This window comes from Hippocampus guttulatus, chromosome 3 (genome assembly GCF_054856545.1).
Source record: "Hippocampus guttulatus isolate MCC_2025c chromosome 3, RoL_Hgut_1.0, whole genome shotgun sequence".
Taxonomy (NCBI): domain Eukaryota; kingdom Metazoa; phylum Chordata; class Actinopteri; order Syngnathiformes; family Syngnathidae; genus Hippocampus; species Hippocampus guttulatus.
Window position 1 is genome coordinate 26,987,364 of NC_141263.1, and position 13,948 is coordinate 27,001,311.

Sequence of the window (13,948 nt, forward strand, 5' to 3'; positions counted from 1 at the left end):
TGTCGGTAGGCAAACAACAAGTTCAAAGCCTTGTCACAGTGTCACGCTTTCAACAGGCCCTTTCACCAACGCACTTCAAGCTTGTCAGCGTCATTAAGTAGAGGACACGGCGTGACAAAACCCATCATCAATCTTAACAGCACCAAACTCATTTGTAGTTTGAATATTCGCACGCAGTTTTCAACAGGAGATGACATTCTGCTCCAATCTTGCAGCTGGAGTGTGGGTGTCGACGTTTCCTTAAATCAAAAGGAACGCGAGAACGAAATCAGGCGGAAAATGATGCGTTCCTGCAAAGGGAATCTCATAAAGAGGCGTCGTCGGTCGACTTCTGAGGTGTTTTCTCCACAATGTTGTCTGATGCGCCTGAACCTGCTTCACATTATTTACAGTTGTTACAGAGCTCCAGCAAACTTTGACTACCTATCGCATTTACATAATGCCAATATATGTTTTTCCGTTTTGTTTTGCTGCCTTTATAATCTTCTTCTGTGCTTTCTTCAAGCTTAGATGTACACGGAGAGAGCACGGCATAAAGCTAACGAACAAAAAGGCTTTGAACCGGAACACGAAGGTGTGCTCGCATCCTCGCTCTTATAGCGCATTTGGTTTCAGAACAGTAAACAGACACACACATCCCAAAGTTCGATTGGCGGCCTGATGAAAATATTACAGGGAAAATATAATGAGCCTTTTGTTTGTCTCACACTGGTAACATTCTGTTTCCATTTTGAGCGCGGCGCAGAAATGCAGGACGGATTCCCAAAACATCCTTTCAAAAAAAATAAAATAATAATCATCAATGAACCTTCGTCATATCTGGTGCTAATGTCCTAATTGAAATATGTTGCTTGCATTAAGCAGATGGGAAATTAAACAAATAAAATCATTCAGCTGCGTTTATTTTCAGGTGTACATTTCAAAAGTCTCTTTATGACAGCATCGTAATGACTTTAACTTTAATGACATAATATTCAGTCTCAGCCTGATAAATTAATTTTGTATTTATGGTGTGCATCATGAGTGTTTTTTTTGAATTCAAAATGAACACTTCCTCGGCGACACATGAATTGAAAGTCACAGCCACAAAAAGCAGCGTTCATTAAGTCGGAATAGAAATGCCATTTCCAAAAGTATTACATTTTATTTCTGAGAGAAGAATGTTTAACCTTGAGGGTCAGGCTCAGGGTTGGAATCTCGCTTGACAATTTCTGTCCAGACATTTTGTTCAAAAACCTCTGACCTTTTCTAATTGGGTGGAGAGCGGTGGTGCGGTGGGAGGTGGGCGGCAAAATATAGCTTCTGAAAATCTCAATTCAACGGAAAAAAAAAGGCACCTTTTTCAATGTTTCGCGCTTCACTGAAAAAAAAAACAGTCTACTGCATAATTTTGCATGCTTTATTTGCATTGATATATATTTGAAAATTTAACGTGCCATAGTCACAACTGAAGAGGTGTTTTCTGAATGGGCTAAACTGAATATTTCTTGAAGGAACCTCAAACGTTAACAACATCTTCAAGCATGCTGGGGAATGGCCAGGAATTTATGGTCAAACTCGGTGACTTCAAACTTGATGTATTTGTGCTATTTTTTCAAGTCATGTATCTAGATCAGGGGTGTCCAAAGTCGGTCCTCAGGGGCCGCTGTCCTGCCTGTTTTCCAGCTCTCGCGGAGCAACACGCCCGATTCAAATAATCAGGATGGTTCTAACGTTGCTTCAGAGCTGGCTGATGATCTGATCATCTGAATCTGGTGTGTTGCAGCTGGAAAGCTGGAAAACGGGCAGGACGGTGGCCCTCCAGGCCCAGAGCTGGACATGCCTGATCTAGATCCAGAGGATTTTATTTTGTGCAACCATGCGACATCATAAAATGGAATAAATCCAACTCCATCCATCCATCCATCCATTTTCCGAACCGCTTGATCCTCACTAGGGTCGCGGGGGGCGCCGGAGCCTATCCCAGCCGTCTTCGGGCAGTAGGCGGGGGACACCCTGAATCAGTTGCCAGCCAATCGCAGGGCACACAGAGACGAACAACCATCCACGCCCACACAATTCAGAGCGTCCAATCAGCCTGCCATGCATGTTTTTTGGAATGTGGGAGGAAACCGGAGCACCCGGAGAAAACCCACGCAGGCCCGGGGAGAACATGCAAACTCCACACAGGGAGGCCGGAGCTGGAATCGAACCCGGTACCTCTGCACTGTGAAGCCGACGTGCTAACCACTGGACTACCGGGCCGCTCACTTTTTTTTAATTAATAATTTTTTTTAGTGGAGGTGGGTGAAAACATCCCCTCCTTGGCACACGTAATGATCTCATAAAGCATCTCAATCAGCCAGAATTTCCTTACTTAGAAGAGAACTAAACAGCACATCAATCAGACGACAAATTCCATTATAGTGACAACAAAAGGCTGTGAAGAGTCGCCCGGCAAATCGGCCAAATCCTCGATCAAACCTATTTGAATATTTACTTCGCAAAGCAGAGGCGGCTCATGATTAGATTGCCAATTGATTGTACTTTTATAAGTTTCAACTCGGAGCCAAGAAAGAACACATCCAAACCCCTTGAAAGCCGCAGGTCCAGATGGACACCAAATTAGGCTATTTTTAAATTAGTATCGTTCAGCTCACGGCCCCATAATGCTTCAAGCGACTATTTTCCATTCAAAATTCTATTTTGATACCGCTAATGATTGTCTCTTGAAAAGTAGGATGTGGCTGCAAAAGTCCTACCACTGCACCTCCTCTATTCTTGTGTGCGATGCCGTGTTTTAGCTCAATTATGACACGGTATTCACATGAAGAGAGGCACTCACTGTATATTTTTAAGGAAAAGGAAAAGGTACTCCAGCTGTGGATGGAGCTCATTTCAGAAAAATCAGCACCATGCACTGTTAAAGCACTCTTATGCTTGATCCAGTCCATCATCCCATCATGGTTGTACTTTTTTTATTTTTTTTAATTAAGTTGCCCTAAGCGCATGGTCACGGTCGAGTGCACTTCTACCATATTTTTATGTCTGTCGTTTTGTTGAGAAACATGACAAGCTCCATAAATCAACGGGAAGTGATCTTATCCTTGCGGCCTGGGCTCCATGTTCGATATATACCGTATGTTGACGTGACTTCACTGAATTGAGTCTGAAGACAAAACCAGCTACGCTGTCGAAGCCTGCCAGAGCCCGATGCAACATGGCCGCCCCATCAACGTGTCGGACGCCACGTTGATGTGGCCAAGTTCCCGTCAAGAGGCAGAAGTCACCACCGACTTAATATACGAATGCCGTTTCCTCGCCCTCGAGAGAAGCGAAGGCACCGGCGGCATCTTACGTTGCCACTCGCTAGGCTCACCTAACTTGGAATACCGATCGCTTCGTGGCGTTGTCACGTTCTTTTACGACTGTTCGTCACTTGACCAATGATGTTTTGAAAATAGTTGAGCGTCGCGTGCACCGACGTATTTGTGGAGAGACATTTTCACAAAGTAGCAACATTTTACATCGCTCCCATTTACAAACAATTGACATGTTCATAAAAATACAACTGACCGTACCGTCATAAAAAGCAAATCAGCAAATCCAAATGATTTATCCAAACCAGTTCACCGCCGCTTCGTTTCGTGTGCCACACCCGGAGAGACTTCAAGGGAATGTGAACTGCTTGCCTGTGCATCACCCTGAAAGCCGTCGAAGCTAATACTGACCGAATTAACGTCCGATATTTGATTGACGGATAAAGGTCGAGCGGCGCGCGTTTTCAGCAGTTTTTAGCCTATGCGCCCACAGTTTATGAAAGCTGGGAGAAGGTTTTCTTAGCTCCAAGATTTTTATATGCTGTGAATATAATCGTGACTATTTAAAAGTTCCTGTGGGCCAATTTCACTGTTCTCTCCGATGTGACTATGACACAATTCCTCGAATCAAGTCGCTCCAATACACACACACTGCGGAGGCAATGTTGCATCCACGCCTGAGAACGTGGCATCATTAAAAAAAAACAAATTGGAGACTGTAGTTCAGAATTTGGCTGCTCCATATTATCTGAATTGCCGTCAGCCCCTTCTCGCGACGTGATAACCGTCAGTGTGACTCTCTCCATATATACGGAAAAGTCTTCACAAAACTGCAGAAACTCCATCAACTGTTCTGTCAGACTGCAACATTTGGATTTTTGCTCTTTTTAATACATGCCGCTCTTCCACTCCCTCTTTTCCATCCCTCATCCTAAAACGCTCTCGTTTTACTGTCTCGCAGAAACCTTTTATTGCCAGCGGTAGCAAGTTCCTCTCCCAGGGTATTTATTTTTTCCTCCTAGTTTTTACCTAGTTGGATTGTGTGGCAAACAAGCAAAGGTAGGGGGCTCCCGAATCCAATCCCAAATCCTCAGTAAACATAGCGTGAGGCAGTCACACGGCGTTTGAAATGAAGCCGGTGTGGCAACTTATCGGCGGACGCATTACTTTTAAGTTTGTTCTTCTCAATCAATTCACTTGAGAAGCTAAAAAGCAATCTGGCGCACGGCGGCTCCCACGGGGCCTGATTGATGAACGCCAGAGGGAATGTGCATATCCAAGTAAGGTTCTTTTTACGTGTCCTCAAATTCCATTGGGTGGAAAATGTGGATGGAGCGAGGGAGGCCGTCACGGTTACGGCGTCGCTAACTTGGGGACAGATTGCGGCGAGTGGATTGATATTCAGTGGGGGGGAAGTGACAGTTCATCTGAAGGATGAATGGAAGCGGGAGCGGAAAACAAACAGGCAGATCCATATCGAAACTGACAGCGGCGGGAGAGCAAGAAACCCCAAAGTAGAAGTGGAAGTTGAAATTAAAGCAACCCGCGGAGATCACCAAAGTTGCTAAGTGACTTAATAATTCAAAGGGTTAATCATCATATTCTGATGATAGCTTTATAAATATTTCTCATTGCGCTCAAATCGCTCCATCATTATACATGAGCGCACTGTGATGTTTCACTTCAGGCACATCTAATGATGTCACTTCTTAGTTATGGAGATTTCTGTGCGCTTTTGAGTCTTCAGTTTGAGCATCGAGGCGGAATGCTTTCAATCAAGGATACGGTGAGTAAGCCCCGGCCATAATCAATTATAGAAAGAAAAAAAAAAACACCCGTACGAGCCAATTTTGTGGTTGCCACATGCCATTGTCCGGCAAAATGTTTTTTTTTTTTTTCAGGCTCAGCTCTCAGAATTGTGCCAACCGCGGCGTTGCGAGAACATCCTTCAGTTAGCCAAGGGCCACGGACAGCTGGCTGGATGAGAGAACGCGTCTCCCTCAACACTGAATTGATCCAAACAGCGTGAATACACGCTTGAAATATACGACGACACGAATCAAAGAAAAATAAGTTTCACTCACTCCCTCGTGGTCACATCGTAGCTCACCACGAAGATGAAACGATAACTGTTAGAAATTTTCGATGGCTACAGCTAAAACTGACGTGTGTGTGTAAGTAAAATCCTGTGTATAATACCCACTTGTGTAGAACACCCCCAAAAATCAACCTACTACTTTTTTTTTTTTTACTGCGCTCATAACGCAGTCTCACTCTACACTACAAAACAAGATGGCTGAAAGTTGCCATCTTGTTCACCGTTTTGGTCAAGCTCGACGACCGATTTTGGAATTTAGTGTTGCGTGTTGCTGTTGAGGCGTTTTAATGCGCATGCCGCTTACCAGACATGTTTTCAGAACCTCCGGAAGTACGCCGACCTACGAGTCGATCCGTAGCGTTGCTAAGCAACGGAGGGGAATCCTGCGCTGTGCATTTTGTTCATCAGTGAGGTCGCGGCGGCAGTTAGCTTCCCGCGGTTAGCCGTAACGAAGGCCTTCTCACTATTTTGTGGGAGAAAATTTGGTCGTTAGACTGACGTTTACGTAATAAAGGTGTTCGTCGAAAGCAAAATCGGCAAGTGGAAAAAGAATTCCGTGAAATCGGGACTTTGAAATGTGAGTTTAGTTTGAGGCAACCTGATTGTTTTTGGACCGTCACTTTATGGTGTGGACATTGTACCCCGTACTTAAAAAGTATCGTCAACCAGAAGGGAAACCGCGAGAGGGTGACTCGTGATTGTCCGATTTTCAAGTTACTCGTGAGTCATTCTTTCCATGTTCGGAATGAAAGGTGTCGATCAAGCGCAACCCCATTACAAAAGATTGATTGGATCCATTTTCCAGCTTCATCGTACATTTCCCGCGCCGCGCTCATTTTTCATGGCTCTATCACACAGTGTGACAATAACCCCGGGATAATAGATAACGTGAATATGTTAAAAGAAAGACAAACGTGTGAGCAGGCACACTGCAGGCGTAGCGAGTGAGAGGCAAAGATCACGGCACTAATCATGCGGCCGCCCCCGGGGAACGGTCTGCAGAGGCGAGGTCTCCTCCGAGAGAGAGACGCAGAAATGGAGGGCACGCACAGGAAGGACGAGATTGGAAGGAAGAAATAACTAATTCGCTTGACTCAAAGAAATACCTGCATGGAAACCAAAACAAAACGACAAAAGAGGAGGGAGGGAAAGAGAGAGCGAGAGAGACAGGCAGCGCCTGCGAACGCCGTCGAGAAAATACAAAGGCGCAATTCAGCTACCGGTAATGCATTTCGAATGAATAGCGAACACAACTGGACTGAACGCTGTCACAAACATTTGTTGTTGCGCCGAGAAGGTCTTTGCTAAAGAGTTTTGAGAAATATTGCGAAAAAAAAAAGCAGCCCAGTGAATGAATAAAAGTACTGTAGCTTTATCGATGTCCCGTTCCAGCGGCAACAGGATGGCGCGGCGATTTGACGGCGGGTAAACGGCCTCGCGCTCCGAGGCAACTCCTTGTAAAGTCATCATTGAAAGCTTCCCGCCGATGCGACAAAGGACAAAGGCTTCGCCGCTGCAATTTGGGGAGCATGAACAAGTTCGGGGAGCAAAGCGCATTTCTCATGCGCGCCATGATGGACCAGTTCAGGGGAGCGTGACGTTCCCTTCAGAGAGCCCACTGACACACGTTGAAACAATCGCATTCGGCTGTTCCCAAGGTCCGTGTCACAGTTCTGTCACAAGCATGTAGGACACCGAAATGGTGAGAAGAAGTGATCGTGTAACAAAGGAGAACTTGGAAGAGGTCCTTGCATATTAATTGCACTGTATAATTCAAACGCAACGCTTCCCCTGTTGCAATTATGGATCACGGGATACCATCTTTGGCCGCATTTGTGTCTGGGAGCGATCCTTTAATGCGTTATAAAAATGCTAATCAGGGCAGAGCGTTTGAAAATATACGGTCCCCTTGAAAGGCAGTGAAATGCTTTCATCGAGCCATCAGAAGTAATAGAAGATGCCAAGTTTAAAGTCGCCGGTGCGGTCTATAAATCACGCGGGCCCAGCTGATGCCCTTGAGGAGGCTGACAGTCGAAGGCCGACGTACTGCGAGCTCGTTTCAAACGGGAAAGAGAATCCCGCCGAAATGGGCGGGTGACACCGCACAATATACCTCACACGTTGTCGACATGATGCTACGTCTTGGATCATGGGCAATTCAGCTCAGCGATGAATTATGTCGACTGCAATGATTTTGGTGTTGCAAAACACATTCGCACTGCAGCCTTGTCCATTTCCGTCACTCGGTCACAAATAAATGACATTCCATCTGTTACGTTTCCATCCCATGCAAACATTTGCTATTGTGTGTCAAGAATGCTGTGGTGTCAGGCGATAAGACTCATGCTCCAGCAATCTCGTAATACGACATATATCTGTCACTGTCGATAATAATGTCGCTGACAGCAATAAAGGTCAATAAATCATCCGCGTTGGTGTGCTCCCTCCTTTTCACCTCCCGCGTCACGGAGCTACATCACTTGAAAACAAGATGAGGGTATCATTTAAAATAAAATAGTAAAATGCCAAGCCAAAGTGCTGTTTATTGTTCAGCTTAATTTCAGTCTTTGTAATAATTCGTCTTCTGCAGTCGGTTGACGGGGTTTTCTGTTTGGGGTTAAATGTTTCAAATACAGCCTCAAAATGCTGCAAATTCAACAAATGACTACTTGTTCCATGGCGTACAATTGCACGGAATTTTGCGATTTCGTCATCTACGGTTCAGTTCTGGAGAAAACTGCACGTCAGCATCGGAGCAAAACCAATTTCATGTCCATGCTGATTTCAGCAGGACAATGCCAAGATCCATTTTGCATGTATTACAGCAGTGCGACTTGGTCTTAAAAGAGCGTGAGTACTATACTGCCACGCCAGCAGTCCAGACCGGTCTCCCATTGAAAAGGTGCGGAGCATTCTGAAAAAATATGGCAACGGAGACGCTGGACTGTTGAAGCTGAAAATCGAGCAAGAAAGGGAAAAAAAAAAATCCACCTACAAAAACAAGCTGATGATCAGTTCAAGGTGCTGAAAGAGAGCTGGCACAAAGGCTCCAGCAATGCTCGTGCTTCCGGGAATGGATGGATGCTTTCAAGCGTCAACAATTAGTGTCCCCGGTTCCCTCGTGCTTATTGAGTGCCGTTAAAAGGAAAAGTGACGTAACACAGTCGTCAACATGCTCCTGTTCCGGGAAAACCATACCCATAAACCGGAACGCAAAAGGCAAAATGAACCCTCAACAACAATGGAAAAATCTTCTCGCCCATACTGTATGTCCAAAGAATAGACATCCACCCTGACAAATACACTAAATGGCCCCGTTAACGGCAAGTAATGCCGACAACACTGACCATTCACCCTCTTACTGTCCACTGCTTTGTCACTCTCCTTTTGTCTGTGAGTCCCGCTTTATTCTGCTCTGTTAACCCTCCTCCAAATTTACACACTCGCCCATGCGTACAAATTCACAATCCTGCACCAACCACTCCTCGCGTCTTCTTAGTTTGTTCATTTACGTCTTTAAGTACCTTCAAGTATATTTAAAACAAAAGTCACAGCTTTTTTTGAGAAAAAACCCCCCGGCTATAAAGTTTATCAGTTTGAACATGAACTAAACATCCATCCATTTTCTAATCCGCTTATCCTGGCTCGCTGGCGTGCCGGAGAATCTCCCAGCTGTCTTCGGGCAGTAGGCGGGGGACACCCTGAACCGGTTGCCAGCCAATCGTAAACCGCACACAGATGAACAACTATCCAATTTGGAGCCAATTTGGAGTGTTCCATTAGTCTGCCATGCATGTTTTTGGAACATGGGAAGAAATCTGAGTACCCGGAGAAAACCCACGCAGAGAACATGCCAACTCCACACAGGGAGGCCAGAGCCGGAATCGAACCCTGCACCTCTGCACTGCGAGGCCGGCGTGCTAAACGGTCGACTACCATGCGGCCGACATGAACTATTTTCTCTGCGTATTCAATTGAATATATGTTGGAAAGGATTTGGAAATTCCTTGCATTTAGTTTTTATTTACATTTTTTGGGCACAATGTCCCAATTTGACTGGAAAAGCAGTTTGTTGATGTGTACAACACTCGATCCCACCAGCGTCAGCTGATGTACTGCGGCTGAAATGTACAATTTTCTCATTTTATCTATTTATTTATTATTTAGTTGGTTTTTTTTTTTCAGTGACTTCTCCAAAGGCAAGTGTCCAAAGCCAGCATAAACGCTCCAATCTTGGTGTACGTGACACATATAATAACAATAAATCGACTTTTACCTCATGGATGACAATGGACAAGCTCTCCCTTTGCTTTTGCCCCATGATGGCACCCCATGATTTAAATTCAGAGCAAATTTGGGCATTGCCCCGATGGCGGTGGTGATCATCAGACAGACATCATAAAACTCTGATGCGGTTGGATCGCACTGCATATAAATGACGACACTTTCAAATGACACCCGTGAAACGCAAACGTCTCATTTTGTTAAGTGACTTACGTTAACTCTCCGCACGCTTTTCGCATGGGAGCCACTGAGACAACAAGGATGAATTAGAAGGAAAGACAGCCAGGCTTTACACACTGTGATTTACATTTGCGACCTCACTTTGGCTACTGTTGTGATGCTGATGATTGGGTCCCTCCGAGGGAGGGGGAATGTGAGCGTCTTCGACTTTGATGGCGCGTGGACTCGCGCTCACGTGCTTCTCGACTGTCATCGCAGATTTATAGTAAGTAGTGATGTGGAAAGCGCTTGTTTATGCAATGGCGGCGAGTGAAATGTGTTTGATGTCGCGCGTAGTTTATGTCCCACGTGACGAGGAGACGGCTTTGTTAGGCGATGACGATGGACGTCGTTTCATGGGTGACCTTGCGGGAAACATTCAAAGCATCTTGCTGTGATGAGAGACGTAAACATCTTGTGGACGGTTCAGGGTGTTTTCCTGCCTCAGGTTATTCCCCTCTCTCCAAATTAATTTTTGATGACTTGTAGAGATCAAGTGTGCCTGGAGCAGGAATGGACAGAAATATGTCCTGCGCGCGCGCACACACACACACACACACACACACACACACACACAATCTATATGGATGTGGGTTCGCCCCGGTGTTGACACTTTCTCAGATGCCAGGATATTTAAAAAAAAAAAAGGGTAGTTTGCACCGTTGTGGGCATGAACACAGCCATCGTCATTCGCCACCAATCAAAGTGTCTCCTTTCATTGGCGTTAAATGTGGCACATTTCCTACGGAGGCATCTTTGGAAGACGTTGCTTCGATGTCATCCGCTGACTACCAAAACAGCGAATTTGTGAGTTCTAAGGACATAAATGGAGAGAGGCTCCCCCCAAAAAAATTGCGACAAGGCAAATTTGTGAATGCCGAAAGGATAGTGCAGGATTTTGTATTATTCCGGTCATACAAAAGTGGTTGCCTTGCAAAGGTATTTGATCCATCCATTCCATCCATTTTCCGAACCGCTTAATCCTCACCAGGGTCGCGGGGGGTGCTGGAGCCTATCCCAGCCGTCTTCGGGCAGTAGGCGGGGGACACCCTGAACCAGTTGCCAGCCAATCGCAGGGCACACAGAGACGAACAACCATGCACGCGCACACTCACACCTAGGGACAATTTAGAGTGTTTAATCAGCCTGCCATGCATGTTTTTGGAACGTGGGAGGAAACCGGAGCACCCGGAGAAAACCCACGCAGGCCCGGGGAGAACAAGCAAACTCCACACAGGGAGGCCGGAGCTGGTATTGAACCCGGTACCTCTGCACTGTGAAGCCGACGTGCTAACCACTGGACTACCGGGCCACTGGACAAATCAAATTCATTTCAGAGCTGGTGGGTGTATATCGGGAATAACCTTTGAATATAATTTATGAATGATTAGTGTAAGCAAAAGGCGGTACTTTTTTTTCTGGGTGTTTTGCACATCGTTGTGCTCTGCTCGGTACCGTAATCCTGATGTGATGCCCGTACTGCCCAATGCTGTTAATTTTTCGCCACTGGAAACAGCTGATCAATTATCTTTGCCAGTGCAGCAGTGCAGCAAAAGAAGCTGGTGGCCAGCGTCACGGCCAGCCTGCAGCCAAAATGTGAATTCAATAATCCGCTCAAAAATAAATGGCTCTTGCTTGCAAGGTTGTTGTTTTATCAGCTATTTGTCCGTGTTTCTTTCTTTTTAGATGGAACTGCTCAATTTTCAAATGCCTGCAAAGGAAGTTGGAGTACCAATCGTACTGGAATCAAATGTTTTTGTCGTCTACATTGATGTATTTTGCCTTTTTACATTCTCGTATGTTTTTTTCCCCCCAATTTTTAAACAAAATCAACAATTTGTTGTTCGAGATCAGACCAGTCCTGAGAAAAATAAATCGATATCTTCAGGGTCCCACACGAACGTCGGATACTGTGTGTGTCCCTCTCAACAGTTTTGTACTGTGGTCTCTCACCAATAGCGGGTGCTATATTCTATTATTACACCCCAAAAGAGTAAAGCAACAAGAAATGTGAACCAAAGTGGGTCGGCAAACCACAGAAAACAAGAACACGATCATTGCTTACGATCATTGATACAAATGTCACTTAACGTTGACCTCATATTCTTACGATCAGCCAAACAAGTGTGTTGTAGTTCAGGTCGTAAACCAGGCACCACTTGTCGTGTTTCAGGAACAGTATCGCAAATAAAATGATTATTATAGCATCATTCCAGTTTTCATGATTTTTTAACTCAGTTTGGTCAATGAATTCCTTTTTTGGTCTTGGATATCTTCAAAGTGGCGAAGGTTTGCGAGCGTTGGCGAAGGTGGCGAATGTTGATGGTTGCTGAAGGTTTGTTCAAGGTCGCAAAAGTTTGAGCAGTGTCAAAATTTCTTGGTGACAAGAAAAACTGTTTGTGAACCTTCAAAGTGTTTGTGCATGTCTGGCCGGTGGATTTTGCAATGTTTGCAAACCCTGATGAAAAATCATCATTGGCGACTGTGGCTAACGCTCGCAAAGCTTCACAGCTCGATGGCTTTCGGGCTTAAAAAAAGCTTGCTCTTCCCAATTGGCAAAACATTTCACCGAACATGCAAACAGTCCAATTACTTTAAAGGTAAGCCCTCCACCCGTCCATTCATCCAAAACGCTTTTTCCCCCACGAGGGTCTCAAGTGTGCTGGGGTCCACCCTGAACTGGTTGCCAGCAATCGCAGGGCACACATGGACAAAAAGCTCCTCGCGCTCACAATCACACCGGCGGACAATTTAGAGTGTCTCCTTTCACCTGCCATGCATGTTTTTGGAATGTGGGAGGAAACCGGAGTACCCGGAGAAAACCCACCCAGGCACGGGGAGAACATGCAAACGCCACACCGGAAGGGGGAAGTGATTCATCGAATGCGATGTGTATTCACAGGTGCAGATCACCTTAGTATGCGGGCTCTTGGATTTAATGTGAAAGGGGGGGGGGGAACGTTTGAGGGTTGTGGCCAAGGGGCAGTAGAGTAGCAGCCTCGTCCGCCCTTTCATTTGAAAAGCTAAAATGGGAAGTGGAGACTGCAGTATTGAAGCACAACAAAACAGCCAGCATGCGGTCATGCACGATTCATTTAGAAAGAGTCTTCATGCGCGCCCTTGAGTGTGTCAAATTGACATTTTGTTCCCATGGTTACCGATAGGGTGCATGACGCTCCATAAAAAAACAAACAGCAAAAAAATGTCAAAGGGTCAGGCTCAAAATAGCCACACAATCCAGTAGCCTCCATTGTGAACATCATATGTGGAACGTATCCGTGTTTCACGCAGTTTTGTTCCAACTCTCAGAACGTACATGCATTACAAATGGAATTCAAACGCATATTTTTGTGCAGTTATAGTGCAGCCTGAAATATTAGCAACAGACAACACCAAAAATCCCCCCACCCCCTCCCGAATTTTGTAAAAAAACAAAACAAAAAACATATACCGCTGAAGTAGGCCTTTTCGCCACTTCCTGAAAGTTGCAAACTTGCAGTACTTCCGTCAAATGTTTGTCAACTTGATTTTGATGGACACATAAAAAGACTTGACAAGTTCTTTCAACTGGCATCACAGCTGATATGACCCACATTTGTTGCGACAGTCATGCAAATGCTCAAAAGTTCAAAGTTTTCTTTTTATGAATGTTTTACGATATTTTGTCATTATTTCGTCTATTTATGTGACACGTGAAGAACTGCAATGACCTATTTGGACTGCTCTGCTGATGGAAAACCGCTCTTATGGGGGATACTCACAGTCGGCCAAAAACTTTGCTACAGTACATCAATCAAATCCAATAAGATAGACAAACCCAATTCCATTGAAGTTGGGACATTGTGTCAAACATCAGTAAAAAAAAAAACAAATAAATGATTTACAAAACACATTTATTGTACTATATATTTAATTGAATACACTACAAAGTCAAAAAATGTGTTGTTCAAACTGATCGAGGTTTTCTTTTAACAACATTCAAGAAACGTTTGGGAACCGAGGACATGAATTGTTGAAGCTTTGTTTGTGGAATTCTTTCACATTTTTG